Here is a 13,824-nt window from a genome sequence, read left to right as displayed (position 1 = left end):
GACTGGAGTTTTAAGAAGTCCTGTCAGCCTCTCAGTTAGAGCATGGGTGAAAGTTAGAGTCCGGAGATGCAGGGGGAGTTCTTCTGCGAAACTATCCCGACTCATGATTAACAGCTCCTTGAGCAATCATCGTTGATGAGTTTCGCTGCCTGCTTTATTCTCTCAAGTCCATGCCAGGAGCGATGCTACTAACCTGTCACACTTTAAGTTTAAAATGGTGCATTTGTGCTTTTTACTGAAAGAAGTGCTTGCTATGTTGGAGGTCCCAGAACCGAAACTTCAAGAAGAACCTTTGATCCCTAAACTAGATAGGGTTTATGAGGACAGGGTGGTGCCTCAGACCTTCCCAGTGCCCGTGAAGATGGCTACTATTAATAAGAATGAGTGGGAGAAACTGGTTTCATCCTTTTCTCCTTCTACCTTTTTTATGAAGTTGTTCCCCGTTCTGGACTCTCAGCTCGAGCTATGGGGGGTCATTCCTAGAGTGGATTGAGCTATCTCCAAGCGTACAACTATTCCCCTTGAGGATAGTTCATCGTTCAAGGAGTCCATGGATAAAAAGTTAGAGTCCCTGTTGAGAAAGATGTTTTAACTTATAGGGGTGGGGTTTCCAACCTGCAGCTACAATCGCTATGGTGGCAGGAGCGGCTACCCACTGGTGTGATGCACTGTTCACTATGGTCAAGGTGGAGACTTCCCTTGAGGAGATACAGGAAAAGATTAAGGCCTTAGAGTAGCTAATTATTTTATCTGTGATGCAAACATGCAGGTCATTTGCCTGAATGCCAAGACATCAGGTTTCTCTGTTCTAGCCTGTAGGGCACTGTGGTTAAAGTCGTGGTCAGCTGACATGACTTCCAAGTTGAGATTACTATCGCTCCCGTTTCAGGGGAAAGTTCTCTTTGGTCCAGGCTTGGACTCTATAATACCCATGGTCACAGGAGGCAAGGGTGCTTTTCTTCCACAGAATAAGAAGAATAAGCCTAAGGGCTCTACTTTTCGTCCCTTTCATTTGGACAAGTCTCAGTGCCAGCAGCCTGCTGCGAAGGCCGAACCGTCCAAGGGATCTTGTAAGCCAGCTTCATCTTGGAACAAGCCTAAGCAGGGCCAGAAGCCCAACGAGACAAAGTCGGCATGAAGGGGCGGCCCCCGATCTGTCTCTCTAGGGGGCAAACTATCTCTGTTTGCAGAGGCTTGGCTAATGGATGTACAGGATCCTTGGGTTCTGGAGGTTATCACCCAGGGTTACAGGATAGGGTTCAAAACTCATCCACCCAGGGGCAAATTCCTCCTATCAAACCTATCCTCAAGACCAGAGAAGAAAGACTTCTTTCTAGAGTGTGTGAGGGATCTCTCATCTCTCGGTGTAATCGTTCTAGTAACTCTAGCAGAAAAGGGTCTAGGGTACTATTCAAACCTTTTCGTGGTACCAAAGAAGGAGGGCACGTTTCGCCTAATTCTGGACCTAAAGTGCCTCAACAAGTTCCTGTCAGTCCCATAGTTCAAAATGGAGACAATCAGGTCAATTCTGCCCCTAGTTCAAGAGGGGCAATTTATGACAACAATAGAGTTAAACCTTCATGTGCCAATACACAAGGACCACGTCAGGTTCTTAAGATTCACTTTTCTGGACCAACACTTCCAGTTTGTGGCTCTACCGTTCGGTCTGGCGACTGCCCCAAGAGTCTTTATGAAGGTTCTGGGAGCGCTGCTCATGGTAGCGAGAGCCAGAGGTATTGCGGTGGCTCCTTACTTGGACGATATTCTGGTCCAGGCTCCATCCTGCAGTCTTGCGGAGGACCACTCGAGGGCTCTTCTTCTTCTCCTACACACTGATGGAAGATAAATGAGGGAAAGAGTTCTCTGGTCCCCAGCAAAAGGGTGGAGTTCCTGGGTACAATAATAGATTCCATATCCTTGAACATATTCATGACAGACCAGAGACATGCCAAGATTGCGTCCAGCTGTCTTGCCCTTCAGTCCTCCTCAAAGTCATCTGTGGCCAGGTGTATGGAGGTGATTAGACTCAAGGTATCCAGCATAGATGTCATTCCATTTGCCAGGTTCCATCTCAGACCTCTTCAATTATACATGTTGAGACAATGGAACGGCGATCACTCAGATCTATCCCAACAGATATCTCTGGACAACCGAGTGAGGAAATCCCTCTCTTGGTGGATCCATCCGGGACAGCTGTCCCAGTGGACATCCTTCTTGAGGCCCCCCTGAGAGATTGTGACCATGGATGCAAGTCTATCAGGATGGGGAGTTGTTTGGGGTGCCAAACGGGCACAGGGCAGGTGGACTCGAGAGGAGTCAACTCTCCCAATAAATATTCTAGAACTTTAAGTGATATTCAATGCTCTGAGGGCTTGGCCCACCCTTGGGTCGTCCCAATTCATCAGATTCCAGTTGGACAACATTACCTCGGTGGCTTACATAAACCATCAGGGGGGAACGAGAAGCTCCCTTGCCATGAGGGAAGTATCTTGAATTCTGGAATGGGCAGAGACCCACAACTGTTTGTTCTCAGTGATCCACATTCCGGGTGTGGACAACTGGGAAGCTGATTTTCTCAGCAGACAATCGTTTAATCTGGGGGAATGGTCTCTCCATCCCAAAGTGTTTACGGAGATCTGCAACAGATGGGGGATGCCAGAGATAGACCTCATGGCATCCAGACTCAACTTCAAGCTACCCAAATAGGGTCACGGTCCATGGTTCCGCAAGCAAATCTGATAGATGCCTTGGCGGTCCCTTGGGAGTTCAATCTAATTTACATATTTCCACCATTGTCATTTCTTCCTCAAGTGTTGGCCTGCATCAAACAGGAGCAGACTTTAACCATTTTGATTGCTCTGTTGTGGCCACGAAGGACGTGGTTTGGGGATCTGGTGGGGATATCGTCATCTCCTCCATGGAGGTTAACCTGTCGCAGGGATCTGCTGGTGCAGGGTCCTTTTTCCAGCAAAATCTTGATTCTCTGAGGCTAACTGCATGGGAATTGAACACCTATTATTGGCCAAGAGAGGGTTCTCGGAGAGAGTGATTGATACTCTTATTCAGGCCAGGAAGCCGGTCACTCATCGCATCTATCATAGGGTGGTGGAGGACCTATCTATCCTGGTGTGAGGAACATGGATATCCCTGGCATAAGATTAGGGTATCCAGGATTCTGGCTTTTCTTCAAGATGGTCTGGATAAGGGCCTTGCCGCTAGTTCCTTAAAGGGACAGATTTCCTGATATTCAGTCTTTTGTTCAAGCTCTGTCCAGAATCAGACCAGTTTTTAGACCTTTGGCTCCTCCTTGGAGTTTGAACTTGGTTCTTAAGGTTTTGCAGAGGGCTCCGTTTGACCCTATGCATGCACTTTACATTAAGATTCTTTTCTGGAAGGTTCTGTTTCTTCTGGCTATTGCAGAGTCTCTGAGTTAGCGGTCTTGCAACATGAGCCTCCTTACCTGGTTTTCCACACTGATAAGACTGTGCTTCGCACTGGTTTGGGATTTCTTCCCAAGGTGGTGTCAGATTGTAATATCAATCAGGAGATAGTAGTTCCTTCCTTGTGCCCTAACCCTACTTCATCTAAGGAAAGGTTACTTCATAACTTGGATGTGGTTCGAGCCTTGAAGTTTTATCTTCAGGCCACAAAGGATTTCAAACAGACCTCGTCCTTATTTGTGGTGTATTCTGGGAAGCGTAGGGGGCAGAGGGCCTCTTCCACTTCTCTGTCTTTTTGGTTGAGGAGCATTATCCATTTGGCCTATGAGACTGCGGAACATAAGCCTCCTCAGAGGGTTACGGTTAACTCAACTAGGGCTGTGGCCTCTTCTTGGGCCTTTAAGAACGAGGCCTCTGTGGAGCAGATTTGTAGGGCGGCTACTTGGTCCTCCTTACATACTTTTGCAAAATGTTACAAGTTTGATGTTTTTGCTTTGGCGGAAGCTGTTTTTGGGAGAAAGGTTCTGCAGGCTGTGGTGCCCTCAGTATAGGGTCCGCCTCTTTTTACCCTTCTGTTTTGTTCATTCAGTGTCCTCTAGAGCTTGGATATTTGTTCCCACAAGTAATGAATGAAGCAGTGGACGCTCCTCCCATTAAGATGGAATAAATAAATTATGCTTACCTGATCATTTAATTTCCATCTGTGGGAGGAGAGTCCACTGCTCCCGCCCGTTTGCTCCGGTGGGCGGACCTAAATTTAATATTATTCTTCTGACACCATTTTTACCCTGATATTTATCCTACTGTTCCTTGTTCCCTTGGCAGAATGTCTGTGGGATGAGGGGAGTAGGGGAGGTATTTAAGCCTTTGGCTGGGGTGTCTTTGCCTCCTCCTGGTGGCCAGGTTCTTAATTCCCACAAGTAATGAATGAAGCAGTGGACTCTCCTCCCTCAGATGGAAATTAAATTATCTGTTAAGCATAATTTATGTTTTTTCCCTGACCAAATAAATGAACTAAAATATGTTTTTAAAATTCCATCTTGTAGATAAATAAATAAAACACTGAGTACTATGAACATTTAATAAAGTAGGATTTGAGGTTAAGCCATTGGGGTAGATTTATTAAATGTCGAGAGAACATAATTCGCTATAGTGAATCATGTCCGCTCAACATTGCTAAATTCTGACAGCATACGGTGTCCGCAATTTATCATTGCACAAGCATTTCTAGTGGATACACTTAAAGGGACAGTACACTGTACACTTGTTTTTCCATTAATTTATTTTCAATTACTTGTTATATCAGCTGCAGAGTATAAAATTAATGAGAAATTGCATTTTCAGGTTTATTTGCGTCTACGAATTAGCTGGTTTTGTGCTTTTAAACCACAGACTATTGAAATCGGTTGAGCTTGCAGGTAATATAAAATCTCATTATGTTATCCCTTTGTGAACACAAACTTGCTTCCTTATCTTAATTCTGTTTGTAAACCAAATCTCAATACTTAGAGAGAACAATGGAAAATGAATATGTTATTATTTATCTATCCTGCAACTACCCCAAAGGGAGTGTAATTTCTTCTGCTGGCTGTGTTTACATAGGCTTGTCAATAGCCTAGACTCCAGTATAGAAACTTTCAGTATAAACTGCCGCCCTCATCCTCCTAGACCTCTGAGCAGCCTTTGACACTGTCGACCACAACACTCTCCGCAGCCGCCTACAGGATGCCGGCATATGCAGCAAAGCCCTGGTATGGATCACCTCCTTCCTCACGGGCAGGACCCAGAAAGTCAGACTCCCTCCAAACCCACACCAGTCAACTGTGGTGTACCACAAGGCTCTTCGCTGTGCCCCACCCTCTTCAACATCTACATGGCCCCTCTCGCAGCCATCGTCCGACGCCATGACCTCAACATCGTCTCCTATGCCGGCGACACCCAGTTAATTATCTCACTCACCCGAGATCCCACCACCGCCAAAAAGAACGTCCACAAAGGCATGACAGCAGTCGCAGCCTGGATGAATGACAACCGGCTCAAACTGAACACAGACAAAACCGAAGTCCTCCTCCTCAGACCCAATAAATCCACATGGGATGACTCCTGGTGGCCCACAGCCCTCGGTCACCCTCCAACCCCAACCAACCATGCACGAAATCTAGGCTTCATCCTAAACTCATCACTCTCCATGAACCGACAAATCAATGCCATCACCACAACATGCTTCCACATCCTCCACCTGCTATGAAAAATCTTCAAGTGGATCCCTACCGAAACCAGGAAAACAGTCACCCACGCCCTTGTCAGCAGCCAGTTGGACTACGGCAATGCACTCTACACCAGCTCCACCATCAAACTCCAAAAGAGACTCCAACATATCCAGAACGCCTCAGCCAGACTCATCTTCGACATCCCTCTCCAATGCCACATCACCGAACACCTAAGGAACCTTCACTGGCTCCCCATCAACAAGAGAATCCCCTTCAAGACTTACCCATGCGTTCAAGGCCTTACACAACATCGGACATGATTACATCAACCACTGTGTAAATGTCTACACCCCCGTTAGACAACTACGATCAGCCGACCAAGCACTCGCAGTCATCCCCCACATCAGCAAATTCACAGCAGGCAGAAGATCCTTCTCCCACATAGCAGCAAAGACATGGAACACCCTCCGCTGCACCTCAGACAATCCACCTCCCTTGCAAAGTTCAGAAAGGACCTCAAAACCTGGCTCTTCGACTAAACGCACATCTCCTCCCCCCCCCCCCTCCTCCTATCTGCTTTCCCTTAGCGCCTTGAGACCCTCACGGGTGATTAGTTTGCGCTCTATAAGTACCCAATAGATAGATAGTATAGGTGGGGATACCACATGCTAAATCAGCTATTTAAAATGCTGAATTAAGGGTAAAGGAACTACTTGTGAACAATTTAATACACTCCAGCAGGTAAAATGGATTATTGGGAACAATTTAAAGGGGAGACAATTTCTGGCTAAACTATCCCTTTAAATATGAGACACAAATGGGGCATATACATACATCATTGTTGGAATAAACACTCTTCTGAGACAGTCCAATATGAAATAGAGAACAAAGGCCCAGGCAGTTCACTGTGGTTTGGTATAGCTCTTATCCCACAAAGTTCGATCTGAAGCAAATAAACAAAGAACAGGGGTGCCACAGGGCCAAGCTCAGTCTCTTCAATCAGTTTTGAATTAAATGCAGGATCCAGCCTTTATTTGCAAAATTGACGGAAGAGACTGTGCTTGGCCATGTTGCACCACTGTTCTTTGTTTACTTGTTTGAAAAAAAAATTGGGTGATCACTGTAAGGCTAGCGCACCAATTGGAGAACAGTTCAAACCATCAGCTCACCAAAAAAAATTACTTTTGAAGTGGGTGGCCAGAGCATGGGGTATGTGAATTTCAGCGCTACATTAAAAAGTAAGTTAAAGTGTATCTTCCTTACAAATGATGAATTGAACTCCAACTGAAATATTGCTAACATTCCAGATCTATTTAAAGAAAGGGGAAAGTTTACCATCACTTTAAAGGGACATGAAACCCAAAATTCTTAATTCATGATTCAGATAATGAATACAATTTTAAGCAACTTTCAAATTTATTTCTATTATCTAATATGTTTCATTTTCTTGGCAGCCTTTTGTTGATGAAGCAACAATGCACTACTCGGAGATAGCTGAACACATTGTGTGAGTGAATAACATGAGGTGTATATGTTTAAGCACCTTTCAGCAGCTCATGAACCTACCTAGGTATCCGTTTCAACAAAGGATACCACAAGAACAAAACAAATTAGATAACATGTAAATTGGTAAGTTGCTTAAAATCACATGCTCTATATAAATCATGAAAGAAAAAAAAATTGGATTTCACGTCCTTTTAAAGAGACAGTCTACAATAGAATTGTTGTTGTTTTAAAAGATCCCTTTATTATCCATTCCCCAGTTTTGCATAACCAACACAGTTATATTAACCTCTTAAGGACATATGACAGAATTTTTCTGTCATAAAAAAATTGAGCAAACTGAAAGCTGTGTCCTTAAAGGGTTAATATACTTTTTAAATTTAAACAATTTCACAGTCCCACAGAGTAGAAATGTAGGCATTAGGAGTAGAAATGTAGGCCTACATTTCTACTCCGTGGGACTGTGAAATTGTTTAAATTTGTTTACCGCTTGGCTACTAAGGGTTTTTGGAGAGCCCCAGCAGTCCCGTGAGGGAGACAACCTACAGCAGTGCACTTCACCTGCTGCAACTACGGAAGGCTAAAACCGCAAGTGCACTATAGCTATACTCATTAGTGCAATCTAGGTGAGTCCAACTTTGGAATACTTCATATCACCTATCATATTGATCGTTATAGATTTGGATCGTCATCTGAAGTGGTAAGCCTACGTTTACATTTATTTTGATGACTTGGGACATTCTTTGTTACTATAACTGTAATTTTGTGATATCCGCTATCAGTTGGACCCTAGCTTAGGGTAGTATCACAAGGGTTATATCCTATATATACTCAGACTCTATAAGTCTCTAAGTTCTGTGTGAAATGATATACTTTTTACCTCTGTGATTACCTTGTATCTAAGCATCTTCTGCCAGCCCCCTGGTCACATGACTATGTTTTTATCTATTCATTTGCATTTAGTATTGTGTTGTGCTCCCTCGGGCGTGAACACATATCTATATGGCCCACATGAACTGGCAGTCTCCAGCTGTAAAAAGCAAATGCAAAAGCATGTGATTAAGAAGCTATCTATAGAGCCTTTGAAACACGCAGAAATTAGAGGTCTAAATGTTATAAAGTATATTAATCTAGCAATGTTAGTTGTGCAAAGCTGGGGTATGGGTAGTAAAGGCGTTATCTGTCTTTTTAAACAATAACAATTTTAGTGTAGACTGTCCCTTAAGTATTGATTTACTAACAATAAAAAAAAGTTTTCTTGTCTTGCAGTTTTGTGGTACTACCTTTCAGCTTTCCATTGACATAATTCCAATGGTCATGATAGCATAATAATACTAATTTTCTGATCTTCATGCAACTATTTAGCATATCCCATAGTTATATAATTATATCATCAAACTGAAGAGTTGGTGCTTTATTACTTTTGTTTAAGAGATTTCTCTATATTTTACTTATTGGGCCCCATTTAACAATGAGCAACAGCACAGCATGCCGCCCCCTGCTCATGCAAGGCCAATTGTGCACAAGCAGGGGATGTCAATCACCCTGGTCAGTCTTGTCTAGGGTGAGTTTGATCTGCCAGCTAAGAGTTGGTGTACAGGTTAGGAAGCAGCAGTATGATGACTGCTGCTTCTTAAAGGGAAATGAAACCCAACATTTTCTATTATGATTCAGATAGAGAATACAATTTTAAACAACTTTCTAATTCACTTCTATTATCTAATCTGTTTCATTCTCTTGGTATCATTTGTTGAAGGAGCAGCAATGCACTACTAGTTTCTAACTGAACACATGGGTGAGCCAATCATAATTGATATATATATATATATATATATATATATATATATATATATATATATATATATAAAGCCAATCAACAGCTAGAACCTAGGTCATCTGCTGCTCCTGAGCTTGCCTAGATAAACCTTTCAGCAAAGGATATTAAGAGAAGGAAGCAAATTAAATAATAGATGTAAATTTAAAAGTTATTTAAAATGGTATTCTCTATCTGAATCATGAAAAAAAAATGTTTGGGTTTCATGTCCCTTTAATTATCCGATGTGCACCAAAGGTGCTCTAAAGCTGCATGCGCAGCTTGATAAAAGGAGCAAAATATATTCTATTGCTTCTATTTCATATATTGAATATTATATTTAATTTATAGATCCCAGCACAATTATTAAACTGCCATTTCAATCACTGTACTTTAAAACTCTTAATTCACAATATATACATAGACTACGATATACACTTTTACAATACGCATTATGTAAATCATTATCATTAAAGGATTACTTTCTGTTATAATTTTTAAGCTAAACAACTAACCTATTAAAGTTAATAAACATTAATTAAAACCTACTGACCTATATTTTCTCCAAAACAAAGTTTCATAACGTTCTAAAAGTTATATCTTTTATTCGCCGATGATGTCACGTTATCCTGCCCACTATTTTCAGCACTGCATGTTCAAAATACTTAAACCAATACCTTTGTGTTTAAAGCGCCATTTTGAAACCTAGGTATTGTAAATGGATTGGTACAGAGCAAAGGATACCCATGGAGTGGGTTTGGAAAACAATTCAATTTGCAGACAAGATTTCTGATATACGGTAGAGATATGTTAATGAAATGCTATTGATAAAAAGCGTATTTTGGGTATTTAGTTAGTAACAGGCATAGAAAATATTTACTTACAGTGGCCCTTTAATATCTAATATTCACAGAAAATGTAATTCACTAATTAACTAGCTTGTTGCATATTTTTCTGGCTTACATCTGTATAGAAGAGATACTACTGTAGTTGCATACTCTTTTATCACACTATGCCTTTACACAGAGAAAAATATCCTGTAGCATATCAGTCTGACCCTGCCCAATGACAGTCCAGCACCAAAATACCAGGCAATTCCTCTCTGAACAAGAGAAACAACAACCCCAGACGATCGTATCGGCCTCGTCAGTGAGGTGCAGTTGTATCTCTCTAAGGACATGTGTGCAAGGAGTCCACGTCTGGTTTCCCCATTACTCTTAGGGAGACCTAAGAGTAATTATTTAGTATTTCGGCACTGGACTGTCATTGGACAAGGTCAGACTGATATGCTACAGGATATTTTTTCTCTGTAAAAAGGCATAGGGTGCACCCTGAGTGATGCTAAAATTGAACAGGCATGGAAATTATTCTAGCTTTTGTTCTGTCTCAGCTGAGTGCGTCTTTCTCTATTTTTATATTTATGCAAATTGCTCTTGGTTCTCCCTAAGAGTAATGGGGCAAACCAGATGTGAACTCCTTGCACACATGCCCTTAAAGAGATACAACTGCACCTCACTGACGAGGCCCACAGAAGGCCGAAACGATAATCTAGGGTTGTTGTTTCTCTTGTTCAGAGAAGAATTGTCTGATATTTTGGCACTGGACTGTAATTGGGTACGGCAGACTGACATGCTACAGGACATTTTTTCTCTGTGAAAAGGCATAGGGGTAAATTTATAAAAGTGCGGACGGACATGATACGATGTAGCTGTCAGCATTTATCATTGCACCAGCAGTTCTTGTGAACTGCTGGTACAATGCCGCCCCCCGCAGATTTGTGGGCAATCGGCCGATAGCAGGGGTTGTCAAACAACCTGATCGTATTCGATCGAGTTGATTTCTGTTTGTCGCCTCAGAGCAGGTGGACAGGTTATGGAGCAGCAGTCTTTAGACCACTGCTTCATAACTTCTGTTTCCAGGGAGCCTGAAGGCTCGCCGGAAACACGGGGCATCAAGCTCCATATGGAGCTTGATAAATTGACCCCATAGTGTGCTAAAAGAGTATGCACCCTAAGTGGCACTGAAAATGAACAGGCATGGAAGTTATTCTAGCTTTTGTTCTGTCTCAGCAGAGTGCGCCTCTCTCTCTCTTTTTATATTTGTATATACTGTATATATATAGATGACGTCACACTCCACACACCTGTGTCTCCTGGTAGTCACACCGCTATTGTATGCTGAGTGTTTGTCCGACATGCCACAATAAAGGTATGATTGAATCACTTTACTTCAACTTATGTGCCTGTGTTGTGCCTTAAACAGTGGACATTTTACTTTATTTGGTCTGGGAACATACTATAGGGGATATTCTTCTTTGTTCATGAGTGTGCCTGAGGCGAGCAGCCTGGTCTGCGAGTTTGGGTTTGTGCCGGGAGAGGCGCCGTGTGTGTTCCCATTTGGACCTGGCCGCTCAATATTCTTAACTCTCACTAACCTGTACATATATATATATATATATATATATATATATATATATATATATATTGTGGCAGAAAATATTGCAGTATTTGCAGTCCAGGCAATACTTCTTTGGTTTGGCCAATTAGGAACAGATATAAGTGATCTTATACAAACATCACGTTCTAAATTACATGAAAATTAGCTGCAATAAATAAAGTATGTTACAAACCCTTATTTTCAGTATGCACTAATTAACATTGTATGTGGAATTGTTTAAGTCTCTTTAGTAGGACTAGATACCTGAATCCCAATTATTCATTCAAGTGCAAATAGAGGCTTCTTAACCAACAAAACCATCTCACTGATGCTTGAGTATAAAAGTGTACTTTTCAATGTGACAGTTTTTGGTTTGTCTAAGTTTGGGAAAGGTTACCGGCATTGTTGCTTTGGAGCATTCTATGACAAGCATATTTTATGGCCAATTAGCAAATTCACTGTGGTCTTTAATTACATTCTATATAATGGACAACTTCCTTAGTTCTCATTTTCTACGTACCAAATTCCTTGGGAGAGTTGAAAGTTTCCTTAAGCCAGGATTGTTTCTTTCACATGAGAATATTGTTAAGATCACTACAGTACGCCTGGCTCTGTTGCATTCCTTTGTTCAGAGTGAGTTTTGGAAACACATCCTTTTCTCATTATATTTCCATAAAATATATTTGATCTGTTCTATTCTTAGAATACCTCTGATGTGGTCTGTGAATGGGACACAGTATAAAAAAAATAAAAAAATCTTTTTTTATATGAGACAAAATGTTTCCATTTCTAAGAAGCATTAAAAAAACTATATAATTCTCTGGCAGAGACTTGCGATTTAGCAGATATGTTTATTGGTATTTATAGTGATGCAGCTCAGTGGTAGCAAATATATAACATTGTAAATATAGTATTAATGAGAGAAAGTAACTAACACCTTATTTAACATTGGGTTTGCAAACAATCTCTTTTGCAGTGAATTAATAGTCTAAATGTGCTTTGTTTGAAATATTTTGACCCCATCAAACCATACATTACATTTTGCTTAATGAACTGTGCATATGGCAGAGGGCAGACATACTATCTTCTATTAATAAATTGTAGTTGCACTGTATTATTCCAGAAATGTATAACAGCTAAATAAAATAAATTGTAGGAAAATCTGCAACCATAATATAAAAACATTAATCTTACTGTAAGAATTGTTCTCTATTGTTATTACATTTCTTGGTATACCAATATATTACAGAGTATATTATACTTGAGAAATTAATTTTTCAAATAGGCAACAGGAATTAATATTGTTTGTTCTTAAATCATCAATGTATTCTGCAGAGATGCATCATTTCTAAATAGACCACACATGAAAAGACATTTGGCATCACCTCTCTCTTATAAACTAGTATCTAAGGGGTTCATTGCTATCCTTTAGAAATGTTTATCTTGTGGCGGGGGGGGGGGTTATGGGAAATGTTGTAGATAAATTATTTGATAAACTTTTCTAAACTTTTGTGATCAACTCGTATCTTTTTGCTGGACAATGTGAAAGTCCAGGAACAATAAAGTTAAGAAGTTAATTTCTCACCTTCCTGGCTGGTTTAATGATAATTCTTTGCAATAGAAAAACTATTATCTTACATTTTGTACTGTGTACACTTGGGTTGTCTGCACATAACATGCAAATCTATTGGGTAATGTAATTCATAGACTAGCAATCCACACGCTAGAGGGGACATTACCAGGAAGAAGGTTCAAAAGTTAGGAAGAGTCTAATTAACTTCATTTGGCTGCTGGTGGTGTACTCCTACCATTTAAATAATTCCAATATACATATTATTACCATTATAAATTAGATTTGTGCATAATTTACACAATTTCACTTACTTTTATTAACACTACTATAGCTGTTTCCTTGAAATAATATATATATATATACACACACACACACACACACACACACAGTATAAAACAAGTAAAAAAGCTACAAGTAGAATATAGACTTACAACTTCTTGTTTATATATTGTATATACTGTGCCAACTGCTTACATTGGCAAAATATTATACATTAAATTATGTGAATAAAAGCAACATGGAAAACGTCATAAAAGTGCATAAGACTATGAGGCCAAATTATCAAGTGTCTTGCGGACCTGATCCAACAGTGCGGATCAGGTCCGACAGACATAGCTGAATGTGGAGAGCAATACGCTCTTCGTATTCAGCATTGCAACAGCAGCTCACAAGAGCTGCTGGTGCAACGCCGCCCCCTGCAGATTTGCAGCCAATCGGTCACCAGCAGGGAGATGTCAATCAACCTGATCGTACTCGATCGGGTTGAATTGTGGTGATTCCTGTCCGCCTCAACAGAGCAGGCGGACAGGGTTATGAAGCAGTGGTCTTTAGACCGCTGCTCCATAACTT

Source organism: Bombina bombina, chromosome 1 (genome assembly GCF_027579735.1).
Source record: "Bombina bombina isolate aBomBom1 chromosome 1, aBomBom1.pri, whole genome shotgun sequence".
Classification (NCBI taxonomy): Eukaryota; Metazoa; Chordata; class Amphibia; order Anura; family Bombinatoridae; genus Bombina; species Bombina bombina.
Note: the sequence above shows the minus strand (reverse complement) of the source record.